This window comes from Balaenoptera ricei, chromosome 2, assembly GCF_028023285.1.
Source record: "Balaenoptera ricei isolate mBalRic1 chromosome 2, mBalRic1.hap2, whole genome shotgun sequence".
In the NCBI taxonomy this organism is placed as follows: domain Eukaryota; kingdom Metazoa; phylum Chordata; class Mammalia; order Artiodactyla; family Balaenopteridae; genus Balaenoptera; species Balaenoptera ricei.
The window spans coordinates 55,822,425-55,840,728 of NC_082640.1; the positions used below are offsets into that span (position 1 = coordinate 55,822,425).

The 18,304-nt window shown below is 55.0% G+C and overlaps 7 non-coding genes across 7 annotated transcripts; all 7 read right to left on the reverse strand.

The window, feature by feature from the left end:
• Positions 1–1,479: 1,479 nt before the first annotated feature.
• Positions 1,480–1,572, reverse strand: LOC132361767 (small nucleolar RNA SNORD116). Its single transcript, XR_009502036.1, has one exon. It is a non-coding gene; the product is annotated as a small nucleolar RNA SNORD116 (small nucleolar RNA).
• Positions 1,573–4,239: 2,667 nt separating this feature from the next.
• On the reverse strand, positions 4,240–4,332 carry LOC132361026 (small nucleolar RNA SNORD116). The gene has a single exon (XR_009501342.1). It is a non-coding gene; the product is annotated as a small nucleolar RNA SNORD116 (small nucleolar RNA).
• Positions 4,333–7,019: 2,687 nt separating this feature from the next.
• On the reverse strand, positions 7,020–7,112 carry LOC132361769 (small nucleolar RNA SNORD116). Its single transcript, XR_009502037.1, has one exon. It is a non-coding gene; the product is annotated as a small nucleolar RNA SNORD116 (small nucleolar RNA).
• A 2,667-nt stretch (positions 7,113–9,779) lies between these two features.
• On the reverse strand, positions 9,780–9,872 carry LOC132361028 (small nucleolar RNA SNORD116). Its single transcript, XR_009501343.1, has one exon. It is a non-coding gene; the product is annotated as a small nucleolar RNA SNORD116 (small nucleolar RNA).
• A 2,687-nt stretch (positions 9,873–12,559) lies between these two features.
• Positions 12,560–12,652, reverse strand: LOC132361770 (small nucleolar RNA SNORD116). Its single transcript, XR_009502038.1, has one exon. It is a non-coding gene; the product is annotated as a small nucleolar RNA SNORD116 (small nucleolar RNA).
• Positions 12,653–15,319: 2,667 nt separating this feature from the next.
• Positions 15,320–15,412, reverse strand: LOC132361029 (small nucleolar RNA SNORD116). Its single transcript, XR_009501344.1, has one exon. It is a non-coding gene; the product is annotated as a small nucleolar RNA SNORD116 (small nucleolar RNA).
• A 2,687-nt stretch (positions 15,413–18,099) lies between these two features.
• LOC132361771 (small nucleolar RNA SNORD116) lies at positions 18,100–18,192 on the reverse strand. Its single transcript, XR_009502039.1, has one exon. It is a non-coding gene; the product is annotated as a small nucleolar RNA SNORD116 (small nucleolar RNA).
• Positions 18,193–18,304: the final 112 nt, after the last annotated feature.

The following is an 18,304-nucleotide window of genomic DNA, read 5'->3' on the forward strand; positions in this document are numbered from 1 at the left end:
AGGCAGCTCCCATCTTGAATGTTCACGGCCCTGACCCCTAAGGAAACGCTCAAACCCTTGAAAGCCTCGTCCTACATGCCCTCCTCCAGCCCACAGGGCGACACGACCCTACTGGAAACGACAAACATCTTCAGAACACGGGAACACTGAACACCAGGGAAGACAGACCGCAAGCCTGTCTCCTTGGTTGATGCTGATCCCACACCATGCATCCTGGAAATTCTCCACTGCCACAGTGACACTACCGAGTAACTCACAGTGATCAAAGGCATGGTCCCCGAGGACCACAGACAGACTTTCAAAGGAAGACCTCTGCCATGCGAGGGAACTTGGAAGCCTGAAAGGGAACAGTGGCTGGCCACGGCAGCACAGCAGGCATGGCAATGGGGCCCCCATCTCTGCCCCACCAATGGACTGCTCCAGATAAACCTCTGGCTGTTCGAAAGGCCTGCGTGCTACACAGGCCGGTCGCGTCATTCCCCCACGGGAGAAACACTTTCGCTTTACACATTGCCAAACAAGGGAACAAAGCGGCCAAAGGGGATGTTCGCATAACTCAACTACCTGCAAGGAGGCCGGCACAGACGCCTCACCATGTCGATCTTCTCTACTTCCCGCAAGACACCCTTTGGGTGTCATTCCTCGGGCAACGGGATCGCAACTCTACACAGCTTACCTACCTCAACTCACCCACTTGAACTGCCAAAGCCATCCGCTCCATAGGCAGCTTATGCCAGCCCATCACGAACAAGACACATTCTTGGGAAGCCGAGGCCAGCGCCTGCAACCCAATGATGACAACCCATCCCACGACATCACACAGGACCTTTCCTCATGATACCTTACCTTTCTCTCCAGGCCAGCAGCCACCCCCCAGGCTGAAATGCTTCACTCGATCCACACCCCACTCCACGAAGATCCACTTAGCGCCAACAGTGTGCCGGCAACTTCAGCAGAGGAGCTGACAGGGGCAGCACTGAGGCCTAAACCATCAGCCCCCTTCCGCCATCGCCCAACTCCAGCCCACGCCCGCCCACTGCTCCAGCCACGCGGGGCAGTCAAGAACCTCACTGCACGAAACACAACAACAGAGAGGGCCACAGGCCTGGCCTGAGGCTCCAGGCTCCAACCAGGGAAGCTTGCTCATGTTGGCTTCCATAATCAACCTCGGAAGCGGCATGCACAAAGTGTGATCCTGTCCAAAAATCACCTCTCCAAGCTGCAAGCTTACTGGGTCTATACCAGAACACACTCCGACCCTGAAGACTAGCAGGAAAGCCTGCCCTCTTGCATTCCCTCAACGGCCTTTTAGCAGGGACCGGGGATTCATAGATGACCCAGCTTATGGGCAGACATGGTCGACCCTCAGACAGGAGCCCCTCCAATGCTGGAGCCCTTAGTGGGGTTTGCATGCCTGTCAGCAGGGGACGTTGGCCCTCACTCCTAACTGTCCCATACTCCCGAGACAGGAAACGTGCTGGACCTCACTTTCGATGAGGAGACGGTAGAGCGTTCTCACTCATTTTGTTCAGATTTTCCAAGGAATGCATACAAGGGTGTCATCATCGATCCAAGCACATGCTGGGAGGCTGCAGAACACAAAAGGGAAGGCCGTGGGTCTCTGCAGAGGAGCCATGACCTGGAAGTACTCCAACTGCCTGGGGAATCCACAGTCCTCAGGCCACTCAGCAAGACCAACAATCAATCCACTCTTGCAACCATTGGGCCCATCTGTGGAAATCCTAATATCCAATGGCACATCTTAGTATGGGTGAATGCCTACCGTCCTGAGCTATCCACAGCCTTGCTCGGCAACGTGCACCCGCCCCACTTTGTCCAGTTCTCCTTAGCATATCCAGTCATCAGACAACGCGAAGGTCTTCTTCTCTTTGCCGACAGCCAGCCTTACTCTGCAACTGCACCTGAGAAGTGGACAGAAATCAGGCAGGTTTCTGAATTGCACAAGGGTCCTCAGAGAACATGATTTTTGGGAACACTTAACCTGGGCGTGAGCCTAGAACCTGCTTCCCAAGTACCACTGTCCCTTACCGAAAACTGATTGTGTGTCTCACAGCACGACTGAAGGAAGTTACGCACGTACATTGCTCGGTGTGTGAGACGCTGTATGTGTGTATTCACACGTGTGGGCGTGTGTGACTGTGACTGTGCACGAGGATGCGTTTGTGGATACCTGTGGGTGCCGCTAAATACGCGTCTTGGTCTCTGGGTGTCCCTGTGGCCCTCTGCAGACGCTTCTAACAGTAAACGTCATAGTTTATACACAGCACCCTGGTTGGACCCCCAACTGAAAGGAGAAAGACCCCTGTCAGCTTCATGAGGCCGCATGCGAACTTTGAACCCCAGGCTGTCAAAATAGGCCACAGACTCCCGCTCTCCCACAGCCACGCCTTCTGACCAAAGCACAAAGACTGGACGAGACCTCCCTCCTGGCCGTGGGTGTCACACCTATGTGGACCTGGAGATCCTGCCACCTACCACCACATCTGATGTGCCCTTGGGGTCACTCCCAGTGCTCCCGGAAGCAAGGTAACCTCCCATGGGCAGGCTGACACCGACCTGCAGTTGCCGACAGGCAAGATGCAGCCTGGCACTTCTCAAGGGGTTAACGGACTTTGGCCCAAGTGCCTCGTCTCGCCAACTAGACCAAATCACTTCCCATGACCCCGTGGGAATGCCCTCAATGGGAAGTGTTGGGCTTCAGCAACCATGACACAGGTTGGAACCCCACAGCGGAAATTAGGCCACCTTCCCGGCCACGTATAGGCAAGCTTCCAACTGGTAGGCTTTGCGGCCCTGACCACTGAGGAAACGCTCAAACGCTACACAGCCTCATCCTAAGTGCCCTCCTCCTGCCTGCAGGGCGACTCGACTCTACTTGAAGCCACAGACATCATGTGAACACGGAGACACTGAACAGCAGGGAAGACACACCGCAAGCCTGTCTGCTTTGATGACGCCCACCCCACCCCATGAATCCTGGAAATTCTCCACTGCCACGGCGACACTACCGAGGCACTCACAGTGATCAAAGGCACTGTCCCCGACGACCACAGACAGACTTTCAACGGAAAACCTTTGCCACACGAGGGGACCTGGAAACTTGAAAGGGCACAGTGGCTGTCCAAGAGAGTGCGCCTGGCGTCGCAACAGTGCCCCCACCTCTGTCCCCACCACGGACTGCTCCAGGTAAACCTCTGGCTGTTCGCAAGCCGAGTCATGCCCCCCCGGGAGAAGCACTTTCGCTTTGCACATTCGCAAACAAGGGAACAAAGCAGCCAAAGGGGATGTTCGCATAACTAAACATCCTCCAAGGAGGCCAGCAGAGACGTGTCACCATGTCAATCTTCTTTACGTCTCGCAAGACACCCTTTGGGTGTCTTTCCTCTGGCAATGGGATTCCAACTCTACACAGGTTACCTACCTCACCTCATCCACTTGAACTGCCAAAGCCATCCCCTCCATAGGCAGCTGATGCCAGCCCATCACGAACATGACACATCCTTGGGAAGCCGAGGCCAGCACCTGCAACCCAGTTATGATAGCCTATTCCACGACATCACAAAGGACATGTCCTCATCTTCCCTTCCCTTCCTGTACGGGCCATCAGTGATCCACGCAGGTTTAAATTCAGCACTCATTCCTCTCCCCACTCCACGATGACCCACTTGGCATCAACACTGTGCCGGGAGTTAAAGTAGAGAAGCAAACAATGGCAGCAGCGAGGCCTAATCCATCAGCCCCTTTCCGCCGATGCCCAACCGAGCTCACCCCCGCCAATTGCTCCAGCCTCACTAGGCACTCAAGAAGCTCACCGTGAAAAACGCAAGAACAGGGAGGGCCACAGGCCTGGCCTGAGGTTCCAGGCACCAACCAGGGACGCTTGCTCATTTTGGCTTCCAGAATCAACCCCCAAAATGGCATGCACGAAGCGTGATCCTGGCCAAAACTCACCTCCCAACTGCAAGCTAACTGGGCCTAGACCAGCACACACTCTGACTCTTAAGACCAGCAGGAGAACCTGCCCCCTCGCATTCCCTCAACAGCCATTCAGCAGGGACCCGGGTTTCACAGATAACACAGCTTATGTGCAGACACGGTCAACCCTCAGAAAGGAGCCCCTCCAATACTGGAGTCCTTGGTGGTGTTTGCATGCATGTCGGCGGGGGACGCTGGCCCTCATTCCTAACTGTCCTCTCCCCCTGAGAGAGGAAACGTGCTGAACCTCAGTTTCGATGACGAGACGGTAGAGTGTTCTCACTCATTTGGTTCAGATTTTCCAAGGAATGCATGCAAGCGTGTCATCATCAATCCAAGCACATGCTGGGACGCTGCAGAACACAACCGGAGTCTGCGTGGGACTCTGTACAGGAGCCATGAGCCTGGGCTACCCCAAAAGCCTGGAGAATCCACAGCCCTCAGGCCACTCAGCAAGGGGAACAATCAATCCACTCTTGCAAGCATTGGGCCTGTCTGAGGAAAACCTAATATCTAATGGCACATCTTGGGGTGCTTTAATACCTACCATCCTGAGTTATCCACGAACACACTCAGGGACATGGGCCCGCCTCACTTTTTCCACTTCTTCTTAGCACCTCCAGTCATCAGAGCACACGAAGGTCTTGTTTGTGTCGACGGCCAGCCTTTCCCAGCAACTGCACCTGAGAAGTGGACAGAAATCACCGAGGCTTCATAAGTGGACCGGTGTCCTCACAGGACATGATCCATAAAAACATTTACCTGGCCTTGAGCTCTGAAACTGCTTCCCAAGGACCTCTAACCCTTACCGAGAATTGACTGCATGTCTGATAGTACGACTGCAGGAAGTTACGCACATATGTTGGCCGGTGTCTGAGAGGCTGTATGTGTGTGTTCACGCGTGTGGGCGTGTGTGACTGTGACTGCGCATGCGGACGTGCTTGTGGGTTCCTCTGTGTGCCGCTACATACGCGTCTTGGTCTCTGTGTGTCCCTATGGTCCTGTGAAGAGGAGTCCAACAATAAAAGAAAGAGTTTATACACAGCACCCTGGTGAGACCCCTAACTGAAAGGAGAAAGAATCCTGTCAGCTTTAAGAGGCCGCAGACACACTTTGACCCCCAGGGGCTGTTGAAATAGTCCACGGACTCCCGCTCTCCTACAGCCACGCCTTCTGACCAAAACACAAAGCCTCGACGAGACCTGCCTCCGGGCCTTGGCTGTGACATCGACATGCACCTCGAGACTCTGTCAGCTACCAGTATATCTGATGGGCATTTGGGGTCACTCGCAGCACTTCCGGAAGCAAGGGAACTCCCATGGTCGGGCCGACACCGACCGGCAGCTGTCTACTGCCAAGATGCAGTCTGAAAACACTCAAGGGGCTAACGAACGTGGGCCCACGTGCCACTTCTCGCCAACTAGGCCTAATCACTTTCCATTGACCCGTGGGAATGCCCACCACAGGAAGTGGTGGGCTTCAGCCACCATGACCCATGTCGGATCCCCACGGCGGAAACTAGTCCACATTCCCAGCCACGTCTCAGGCAGCTCCCATCTTGAATGTTCACGGCCCTGACCCCTAAGGAAACGCTCAAACCCTTGAAAGCCTCGTCCTACATGCCCTCCTCCAGCCCACAGGGCGACACGACCCTACTGGAAACCACAAACATCTTCAGAACACGGGAACACTGAACACCAGGGAAGACAGACCGCAAGCCTGTCTCCTTGGTTGATGCTGATCCCACACCATGCATCCTGGAAATTCTCCACTGCCACAGTGACACTACCGAGTAACTCACAGTGATCAAAGGCATGGTCCCCGAGGACCACAGACAGACTTTCAAAGGAAGACCTCTGCCATGCGAGGGAACTTGGAAGCCTGAAAGGGAACAGTGGCTGGCCACGGCAGCACAGCAGGCATGGCAATGGGGCCCCCATCTCTGCCCCACCAATGGACTGCTCCAGATAAACCTCTGGCTGTTCGAAAGGCCTGCGTGCTACACAGGCCGGTCGCGTCATTCCCCCACGGGAGAAACACTTTCGCTTTACACATTGCCAAACAAGGGAACAAAGCGGCCAAAGGGGATGTTCGCATAACTCAACTACCTGCAAGGAGGCCGGCACAGACGCCTCACCATGTCGATCTTCTCTACTTCCCGCAAGACACCCTTTGGGTGTCATTCCTCGGGCAACGGGATCGCAACTCTACACAGCTTACCTACCTCAACTCACCCACTTGAACTGCCAAAGCCATCCGCTCCATAGGCAGCTTATGCCAGCCCATCACGAACAAGACACATTCTTGGGAAGCCGAGGCCAGCGCCTGCAACCCAATGATGACAACCCATCCCACGACATCACACAGGACCTTTCCTCATGATACCTTACCTTTCTCTCCAGGCCAGCAGCCACCCCCCAGGCTGAAATGCTTCACTCGATCCACACCCCACTCCACGAAGATCCACTTAGCGCCAACAGTGTGCCGGCAACTTCAGCAGAGGAGCTGACAGGGGCAGCACTGAGGCCTAAACCATCAGCCCCCTTCCGCCATCGCCCAACTCCAGCCCACGCCCGCCCACTGCTCCAGCCACGCGGGGCAGTCAAGAACCTCACTGCACGAAACACAACAACAGAGAGGGCCACAGGCCTGGCCTGAGGCTCCAGGCTCCAACCAGGGAAGCTTGCTCATGTTGGCTTCCATAATCAACCTCGGAAGCGGCATGCACAAAGTGTGATCCTGTCCAAAAATCACCTCTCCAAGCTGCAAGCTTACTGGGTCTATACCAGAACACACTCCGACCCTGAAGACTAGCAGGAAAGCCTGCCCTCTTGCATTCCCTCAACGGCCTTTTAGCAGGGACCGGGGATTCATAGATGACCCAGCTTATGGGCAGACATGGTCGACCCTCAGACAGGAGCCCCTCCAATGCTGGAGCCCTTAGTGGGGTTTGCATGCCTGTCAGCAGGGGACGTTGGCCCTCACTCCTAACTGTCCCATACTCCCGAGACAGGAAACGTGCTGGACCTCACTTTCGATGAGGAGACGGTAGAGCGTTCTCACTCATTTTGTTCAGATTTTCCAAGGAATGCATACAAGGGTGTCATCATCGATCCAAGCACATGCCTGGACGCTGCAGAACACAAAAGGGAAGGCCGTGGGTCTCTGCAGAGGAGCCATGACCTGGAAGTACTCCAACTGCCTGGGGAATCCACAGTCCTCAGGCCACTCAGCAAGACCAACAATCAATCCACTCTTGCAACCATTGGGCCCATCTGTGGAAATCCTAATATCCAATGGCACATCTTAGTATGGGTGAATGCCTACCGTCCTGAGCTATCCACAGCCTTGCTCGGCAACGTGCACCCGCCCCACTTTGTCCAGTTCTCCTTAGCATATCCAGTCATCAGACAACGCGAAGGTCTTCTTCTCTTTGCCGACAGCCAGCCTTACTCTGCAACTGCACCTGAGAAGTGGACAGAAATCAGGCAGGTTTCTGAATTGCACAAGGGTCCTCAGAGAACATGATTTTTGTGAACACTTAACCTGGGCGTGAGCCTAGAACCTGCTTCCCAAGTACCACTGTCCCTTACCGAAAACTGATTGTGTGTCTCACAGCACGACTGAAGGAAGTTACGCACGTACATTGCTCGGTGTGTGAGACGCTGTATGTGTGTATTCACACGTGTGGGCGTGTGTGACTGTGACTGTGCACGAGGATGCGTTTGTGGATACCTGTGGGTGCCGCTAAATACGCGTCTTGGTCTCTGGGTGTCCCTGTGGCCCTCTGCAGACGCTTCTAACAGTAAACGTCATAGTTTATACACAGCACCCTGGTTGGACCCCCAACTGAAAGGAGAAAGACCCCTGTCAGCTTCATGAGGCCGCATGCGAACTTTGAACCCCAGGCTGTCAAAATAGGCCACAGACTCCCGCTCTCCCACAGCCACGCCTTCTGACCAAAGCACAAAGACTGGACGAGACCTCCCTCCCGGCCGTGGGTGTCACACCTATGTGGACCTGGAGATCCTGCCACCTACCACCACATCTGATGTGCCCTTGGGGTCACTCCCAGTGCTCCCGGAAGCAAGGTAACCTCCCATGGGCAGGCTGACACCGACCTGCAGTTGCCGACAGGCAAGATGCAGCCTGGCACTTCTCAAGGGGTTAACGGACTTTGGCCCAAGTGCCTCGTCTCGCCAACTAGACCAAATCACTTCCCATGACCCCGTGGGAATGCCCTCAATGGGAAGTGTTGGGCTTCAGCAACCATGACACAGGTTGGAACCCCACAGCGGAAATTAGGCCACCTTCCCGGCCACGTATAGGCAAGCTTCCAACTGGTAGGCTTTGCGGCCCTGACCACTGAGGAAACGCTCAAACGCTACACAGCCTCATCCTAAGTGCCCTCCTCCTGCCTGCAGGGCGACTCGACTCTACTTGAAGCCACAGACATCATGTGAACACGGAGACACTGAACAGCAGGGAAGACACACCGCAAGCCTGTCTGCTTTGATGACGCCCACCCCACCCCATGAATCCTGGAAATTCTCCACTGCCACGGCGACACTACCGAGGCACTCACAGTGATCAAAGGCACTGTCCCCGACGACCACAGACAGACTTTCAACGGAAAACCTTTGCCACACGAGGGGACCTGGAAACTTGAAAGGGCACAGTGGCTGTCCAAGAGAGTGCGCCTGGCGTCGCAACAGTGCCCCCACCTCTGTCCCCACCACGGACTGCTCCAGGTAAACCTCTGGCTGTTCGCAAGCCGAGTCATGCCCCCCCGGGAGAAGCACTTTCGCTTTGCACATTCGCAAACAAGGGAACAAAGCAGCCAAAGGGGATGTTCGCATAACTAAACATCCTCCAAGGAGGCCAGCAGAGACGTGTCACCATGTCAATCTTCTTTACGTCTCGCAAGACACCCTTTGGGTGTCTTTCCTCTGGCAATGGGATTCCAACTCTACACAGGTTACCTACCTCACCTCATCCACTTGAACTGCCAAAGCCATCCCCTCCATAGGCAGCTGATGCCAGCCCATCACGAACATGACACATCCTTGGGAAGCCGAGGCCAGCACCTGCAACCCAGTTATGATAGCCTATTCCACGACATCACAAAGGACATGTCCTCATCTTCCCTTCCCTTCCTGTACGGGCCATCAGTGATCCACGCAGGTTTAAATTCAGCACTCATTCCTCTCCCCACTCCACGATGACCCACTTGGCATCAACACTGTGCCGGGAGTTAAAGTAGAGAAGCAAACAATGGCAGCAGCGAGGCCTAATCCATCAGCCCCTTTCCGCCGATGCCCAACCGAGCTCACCCCCGCCAATTGCTCCAGCCTCACTAGGCACTCAAGAAGCTCACCGTGAAAAACGCAAGAACAGGGAGGGCCACAGGCCTGGCCTGAGGTTCCAGGCACCAACCAGGGACGCTTGCTCATTTTGGCTTCCAGAATCAACCCCCAAAATGGCATGCACGAAGCGTGATCCTGGCCAAAACTCACCTCCCAACTGCAAGCTAACTGGGCCTAGACCAGCACACACTCTGACTCTTAAGACCAGCAGGAGAACCTGCCCCCTCGCATTCCCTCAACAGCCATTCAGCAGGGACCCGGGTTTCACAGATAACACAGCTTATGTGCAGACACGGTCAACCCTCAGAAAGGAGCCCCTCCAATACTGGAGTCCTTGGTGGTGTTTGCATGCATGTCGGCGGGGGACGCTGGCCCTCATTCCTAACTGTCCTCTCCCCCTGAGAGAGGAAACGTGCTGAACCTCAGTTTCGATGACGAGACGGTAGAGTGTTCTCACTCATTTGGTTCAGATTTTCCAAGGAATGCATGCAAGCGTGTCATCATCAATCCAAGCACATGCTGGGACGCTGCAGAACACAACCGGAGTCTGCGTGGGACTCTGTACAGGAGCCATGAGCCTGGGCTACCCCAAAAGCCTGGAGAATCCACAGCCCTCAGGCCACTCAGCAAGGGGAACAATCAATCCACTCTTGCAACCATTGGGCCTGTCTGAGGAAAACCTAATATCTAATGGCACATCTTGGGGTGCTTTAATACCTACCATCCTGAGTTATCCACGAACACACTCAGGGACATGGGCCCGCCTCACTTTTTCCACTTCTTCTTAGCACCTCCAGTCATCAGAGCACACGAAGGTCTTGTTTGTGTCGACGGCCAGCCTTTCCCAGCAACTGCACCTGAGAAGTGGACAGAAATCACCGAGGCTTCATAAGTGGACCGGTGTCCTCACAGGACATGATCCATAAAAACATTTACCTGGCCTTGAGCTCTGAAACTGCTTCCCAAGGACCTCTAACCCTTACCGAGAATTGACTGCATGTCTGATAGTACGACTGCAGGAAGTTACGCACATATGTTGGCCGGTGTCTGAGAGGCTGTATGTGTGTGTTCACGCGTGTGGGCGTGTGTGACTGTGACTGCGCATGCGGACGTGCTTGTGGGTTCCTCTGTGTGCCGCTACATACGCGTCTTGGTCTCTGTGTGTCCCTATGGTCCTGTGAAGAGGAGTCCAACAATAAAAGAAAGAGTTTATACACAGCACCCTGGTGAGACCCCTAACTGAAAGGAGAAAGAATCCTGTCAGCTTTAAGAGGCCGCAGACACACTTTGACCCCCAGGGGCTGTTGAAATAGTCCACGGACTCCCGCTCTCCTACAGCCACGCCTTCTGACCAAAACACAAAGCCTCGACGAGACCTGCCTCCGGGCCTTGGCTGTGACATCAACATGCACCTCGAGACTCTGTCAGCTACCAGTATATCTGATGGGCATTTGGGGTCACTCGCAGCACTTCCGGAAGCAAGGGAACTCCCATGGTCGGGCCGACACCGACCGGCAGCTGTCTACTGCCAAGATGCAGTCTGAAAACACTCAAGGGGCTAACGAACGTGGGCCCACGTGCCACTTCTCGCCAACTAGGCCTAATCACTTTCCATTGACCCGTGGGAATGCCCACCACAGGAAGTGGTGGGCTTCAGCCACCATGACCCATGTCGGATCCCCACGGCGGAAACTAGTCCACATTCCCAGCCACGTCTCAGGCAGCTCCCATCTTGAATGTTCACGGCCCTGACCCCTAAGGAAACGCTCAAACCCTTGAAAGCCTCGTCCTACATGCCCTCCTCCAGCCCACAGGGCGACACGACCCTACTGGAAACCACAAACATCTTCAGAACACGGGAACACTGAACACCAGGGAAGACAGACCGCAAGCCTGTCTCCTTGGTTGATGCTGATCCCACACCATGCATCCTGGAAATTCTCCACTGCCACAGTGACACTACCGAGTAACTCACAGTGATCAAAGGCATGGTCCCCGAGGACCACAGACAGACTTTCAAAGGAAGACCTCTGCCATGCGAGGGAACTTGGAAGCCTGAAAGGGAACAGTGGCTGGCCACGGCAGCACAGCAGGCATGGCAATGGGGCCCCCATCTCTGCCCCACCAATGGACTGCTCCAGATAAACCTCTGGCTGTTCGAAAGGCCTGCGTGCTACACAGGCCGGTCGCGTCATTCCCCCACGGGAGAAACACTTTCGCTTTACACATTGCCAAACAAGGGAACAAAGCGGCCAAAGGGGATGTTCGCATAACTCAACTACCTGCAAGGAGGCCGGCACAGACGCCTCACCATGTCGATCTTCTCTACTTCCCGCAAGACACCCTTTGGGTGTCATTCCTCGGGCAACGGGATCGCAACTCTACACAGCTTACCTACCTCAACTCACCCACTTGAACTGCCAAAGCCATCCGCTCCATAGGCAGCTTATGCCAGCCCATCACGAACAAGACACATTCTTGGGAAGCCGAGGCCAGCGCCTGCAACCCAATGATGACAACCCATCCCACGACGTCACACAGGACCTTTCCTCATGATACCTTACCTTTCTCTCCAGGCCAGCAGACACCACCCAGGCTGAAATGCTTCACTCGATCCACACCCCACTCCACGAAGATCCACTTAGCGCCAACAGTGTGCCGGCAACTTCAGCAGAGGAGCTGACAGGGGCAGCACTGAGGCCTAAACCATCAGCCCCCTTCCGCCATCGCCCAACTCCAGCCCACGCCCGCCCACTGCTCCAGCCACGCGGGGCAGTCAAGAACCTCACTGCACGAAACACAACAACAGAGAGGGCCACAGGCCTGGCCTGAGGCTCCAGGCTCCAACCAGGGAAGCTTGCTCATGTTGGCTTCCATAATCAACCTCGGAAGCGGCATGCACAAAGTGTGATCCTGTCCAAAAATCACCTCTCCAAGCTGCAAGCTTACTGGGTCTATACCAGAACACACTCCGACCCTGAAGACTAGCAGGAAAGCCTGCCCTCTTGCATTCCCTCAACGGCCTTTTAGCAGGGACCGGGGATTCATAGATGACCCAGCTTATGGGCAGACATGGTCGACCCTCAGACAGGAGCCCCTCCAATGCTGGAGCCCTTAGTGGGGTTTGCATGCCTGTCAGCAGGGGACGTTGGCCCTCACTCCTAACTGTCCCATACTCCCGAGACAGGAAACGTGCTGGACCTCACTTTCGATGAGGAGACGGTAGAGCGTTCTCACTCATTTTGTTCAGATTTTCCAAGGAATGCATACAAGGGTGTCATCATCGATCCAAGCACATGCTGGGAGGCTGCAGAACACAAAAGGGAAGGCCGTGGGTCTCTGCAGAGGAGCCATGACCTGGAAGTACTCCAACTGCCTGGGGAATCCACAGTCCTCAGGCCACTCAGCAAGACCAACAATCAATCCACTCTTGCAACCATTGGGCCCATCTGTGGAAATCCTAATATCCAATGGCACATCTTAGTATGGGTGAATGCCTACCGTCCTGAGCTATCCACAGCCTTGCTCGGCAACGTGCACCCGCCCCACTTTGTCCAGTTCTCCTTAGCATATCCAGTCATCAGACAACGCGAAGGTCTTCTTCTCTTTGCCGACAGCCAGCCTTACTCTGCAACTGCACCTGAGAAGTGGACAGAAATCAGGCAGGTTTCTGAATTGCACAAGGGTCCTCAGAGAACATGATTTTTGTGAACACTTAACCTGGGCGTGAGCCTAGAACCTGCTTCCCAAGTACCACTGTCCCTTACCGAAAACTGATTGTGTGTCTCACAGCACGACTGAAGGAAGTTACGCACGTACATTGCTCGGTGTGTGAGACGCTGTATGTGTGTATTCACACGTGTGGGCGTGTGTGACTGTGACTGTGCACGAGGATGCGTTTGTGGATACCTGTGGGTGCCGCTAAATACGCGTCTTGGTCTCTGGGTGTCCCTGTGGCCCTCTGCAGACGCTTCTAACAGTAAACGTCATAGTTTATACACAGCACCCTGGTTGGACCCCCAACTGAAAGGAGAAAGACCCCTGTCAGCTTCATGAGGCCGCATGCGAACTTTGAACCCCAGGCTGTCAAAATAGGCCACAGACTCCTGCTCTCCCACAGCCACGCCTTCTGACCAAAGCACAAAGACTGGACGAGACCTCCCTCCTGGCCGTGGGTGTCACACCTATGTGGACCTGGAGATCCTGCCACCTACCACCACATCTGATGTGCCCTTGGGGTCACTCCCAGTGCTCCCGGAAGCAAGGTAACCTCCCATGGGCAGGCTGACACCGACCTGCAGTTGCCGACAGGCAAGATGCAGCCTGGCACTTCTCAAGGGGTTAACGGACTTTGGCCCAAGTGCCTCGTCTCGCCAACTAGACCAAATCACTTCCCATGACCCCGTGGGAATGCCCTCAATGGGAAGTGTTGGGCTTCAGCAACCATGACACAGGTTGGAACCCCACAGCGGAAATTAGGCCACCTTCCCGGCCACGTATAGGCAAGCTTCCAACTGGTAGGCTTTGCGGCCCTGACCACTGAGGAAACGCTCAAACGCTACACAGCCTCATCCTAAGTGCCCTCCTCCTGCCTGCAGGGCGACTCGACTCTACTTGAAGCCACAGACATCATGTGAACACGGAGACACTGAACAGCAGGGAAGACACACCGCAAGCCTGTCTGCTTTGATGACGCCCACCCCACCCCATGAATCCTGGCAATTATCCACTGCCACGGTGACACTACCGAGGCACTCACAGTGATCAAAGGCACTGTCCCCGACGACCACAGACAGACTTTCAACGGAAAACCTTTGCCACACGAGGGGACCTGGAAACTTGAAAGGGCACAGTGGCTGTCCACGAGAGTGCGCCTGGCGTCACAACAGTGCCCCCACCTCTGTCCCCACAACGGACTGCTCCAGGTAAACCTCTGGCTGTTCGCAAGCCGAGTCATGCCCCCCCGGGAGAAGCACTTTCGCTTTGCACATTCGCAAACAAGGGAACAAAGCAGCCAAAGGGGATGTTCGCATAACTAAACATCCTCCAAGGAGGCCAGCAGAGACGTGTCACCATGTCAATCTTCTTTACGTCTCGCAAGACACCCTTTGGGTGTCTTTCCTCTGGCAATGGGATTCCAACTCTACACAGGTTACCTACCTCACCTCATCCACTTGAACTGCCAAAGCCATCCCCTCCATAGGCAGCTGATGCCAGCCCATCACGAACATGACACATCCTTGGGAAGCCGAGGCCAGCACCTGCAACCCAGTTATGATAGCCTATTCCACGACATCACAAAGGACATGTCCTCATCTTCCCTTCCCTTCCTGTACGGGCCATCAGTGATCCACGCAGGTTTAAATTCAGCACTCATTCCTCTCCCCACTCCACGATGACCCACTTGGCATCAACACTGTGCCGGGAGTTAAAGTAGAGAAGCAAACAAGGGCAGCAGCGAGGCCTAATCCATCAGCCCCTTTCCGCCGATGCCCAACCGAGCTCACCCCCGCCAATTGCTCCAGCCTCACTAGGCACTCAAGAAGCTCACCGTGAAAAACGCAAGAACAGGGAGGGCCACAGGCCTGGCCTGAGGTTCCAGGCACCAACCAGGGACGCTTGCTCATTTTGGCTTCCAGAATCAACCCCCAAAATGGCATGCACGAAGCGTGATCCTGGCCAAAACTCACCTCCCAACTGCAAGCTAACTGGGCCTAGACCAGCACACACTCTGACTCTTAAGACCAGCAGGAGAACCTGCCCCCTCGCATTCCCTCAACAGCCATTCAGCAGGGACCCGGGTTTCACAGATAACACAGCTTATGTGCAGACACGGTCAACCCTCAGAAAGGAGCCCCTCCAATACTGGAGTCCTTGGTGGTGTTTGCATGCATGTCGGCGGGGGACGCTGGCCCTCATTCCTAACTGTCCTCTCCCCCTGAGAGAGGAAACGTGCTGAACCTCAGTTTCGATGACGAGACGGTAGAGTGTTCTCACTCATTTGGTTCAGATTTTCCAAGGAATGCATGCAAGCGTGTCATCATCAATCCAAGCACATGCTGGGACGCTGCAGAACACAACCGGAGTCTGCGTGGGACTCTGTACAGGAGCCATGAGCCTGGGCTACCCCAAAAGCCTGGAGAATCCACAGCCCTCAGGCCACTCAGCAAGGGGAACAATCAATCCACTCTTGCAAGCATTGGGCCTGTCTGAGGAAAACCTAATATCTAATGGCACATCTTGGGGTGCTTTAATACCTACCATCCTGAGTTATCCACGAACACACTCAGGGACATGGGCCCGCCTCACTTTTTCCACTTCTTCTTAGCACCTCCAGTCATCAGAGCACACGAAGGTCTTGTTTGTGTCGACGGCCAGCCTTTCCCAGCAACTGCACCTGAGAAGTGGACAGAAATCACCGAGGCTTCATAAGTGGACCGGTGTCCTCACAGGACATGATCCATAAAAACATTTACCTGGCCTTGAGCTCTGAAACTGCTTCCCAAGGACCTCTAACCCTTACCGAGAATTGACTGCATGTCTGATAGTACGACTGCAGGAAGTTACGCACATATGTTGGCCGGTGTCTGAGAGGCTGTATGTGTGTGTTCACGCGTGTGGGCGTGTGTGACTGTGACTGCGCATGCGGACGTGCTTGTGGGTTCCTCTGTGTGCCGCTACATACGCGTCTTGGTCTCTGTGTGTCCCTATGGTCCTGTGAAGAGGAGTCCAACAATAAAAGAAAGAGTTTATACACAGCACCCTGGTGAGACCCCTAACTGAAAGGAGAAAGAATCCTGTCAGCTTTAAGAGGCCGCAGACACACTTTGACCCCCAGGGGCTGTTGAAATAGTCCACGGACTCCCGCTCTCCTACAGCCACGCCTTCTGACCAAAACACAAAGCCTCGACGAGACCTGCCTCCGGGCCTTGGCTGTGACATCGACATGCACCTCGAGACTCTGTCAGCTACCAGTATATCTGATGGGCATTTGGGGTCACTCGCAGCACTTCCGGAAGCAAGGGAACTCCCATGGTCGGGCCGACACCGACCGGCAGCTGTCTACTGCCAAGATGCAGTCTGAAAACACTCAAGGGGCTAACGAACGTGGGCCCACGTGCCACTTCTCGCCAACTAGGCCTAATCACTTTCCATTGACCCGTGGGAATGCCCACCACAGGAAGTGGTGGGCTTCAGCCACCATGACCCATGTCGGATCCCCACGGCGGAAACTAGTCCACATTCCCAGCCACGTCTCAGGCAGCTCCCATCTTGAATGTTCACGGCCCTGACCCCTAAGGAAACGCTCAAACCCTTGAAAGCCTCGTCCTACATGCCCTCCTCCAGCCCACAGGGCGACACGACCCTACTGGAAACCACAAACATCTTCAGAACACGGGAACACTGAACACCAGGGAAGACAGACCGCAAGCCTGTCTCCTTGGTTGATGCTGATCCCACACCATGCATCCTGGAAATTCTCCACTGCCACAGTGACACTACCGAGTAACTCACAGTGATCAAAGGCATGGTCCCCGAGGACCACAGACAGACTTTCAAAGGAAGACCTCTGCCATGCGAGGGAACTTGGAAGCCTGAAAGGGAACAGTGGCTGGCCACGGCAGCACAGCAGGCATGGCAATGGGGCCCCCATCTCTGCCCCACCAATGGACTGCTCCAGATAAACCTCTGGCTGTTCGAAAGGCCTGCGTGCTACACAGGCCGGTCGCGTCATTCCCCCACGGGAGAAACACTTTCGCTTTACACATTGCCAAACAAGGGAACAAAGCGGCCAAAGGGGATGTTCGCATAACTCAACTACCTGCAAGGAGGCCGGCACAGACGCCTCACCATGTCGATCTTCTCTACTTCCCGCAAGACACCCTTTGGGTGTCATTCCTCGGGCAACGGGATCGCAACTCTACACAGCTTACCTACCTCAACTCACCCACTTGAACTGCCAAAGCCATCCGCTCCATAGGCAGCTTATGCCAGCCCATCACGAACAAGACACATTCTTGGGAAGCCGAGGCCAGCGCCTGCAACCCAATGATGACAACCCATCCCACGACGTCACACAGGACCTTTCCTCATGATACCTTACCTTTCTCTCCAGGCCAGCAGACACCACCCAGGCTGAAATGCTTCACTCGATCCACACCCCACTCCACGAAGATCCACTTAGCGCCAACAGTGTGCCGGCAACTTCAGCAGAGGAGCTGACAGGGGCAGCACTGAGGCCTAAACCATCAGCCCCCTTCCGCCATCGCCCAACTCCAGCCCACGCCCGCCCACTGCTCCAGCCACGCGGGGCAGTCAAGAACCTCACTGCATGAAACACAACAACAGAGAGGGCCACAGGCCTGGCCTGAGGCTCCAGGCTCCAACCAGGGAAGCTTGCTCATGTTGGCTTCCATAATCAACCTCGGAAGCGGCATGCACAAAGTGTGATCCTGTCCAAAAATCACCTCTCCAAGCTGCAAGCTTACTGGGTCTCTACCAGAACACACTCCGACCCTGAAGACTAGCAGGAAAGCCTGCCCTCTTGCATTCCCTCAACGGCCTTTTAGCAGGGACCGGGGATTCATAGATGACCCAGCTTATGGGCAGACATGGTCGACCCTCAGACAGGAGCCCCTCCAATGCTGGAGCCCTTAGTGGGGTTTGCATGCCTGTCAGCAGGGGACGTTGGCCCTCACTCCTAACTGTCCCATACTCCCGAGACAGGAAACGTGCTGGACCTCACTTTCGATGAGGAGACGGTAGAGCGTTCTCACTCATTTTGTTCAGATTTTCCAAGGAATGCATACAAGGGTGTCATCATCGATCCAAGCACATGCTGGGAGGCTGCAGAACACAAAAGGGAAGGCCGTGGGTCTCTGCAGAGGAGCCATGACCTGGAAGTACTCCAACTGCCTGGGGAATCCACAGTCCTCAGGCCA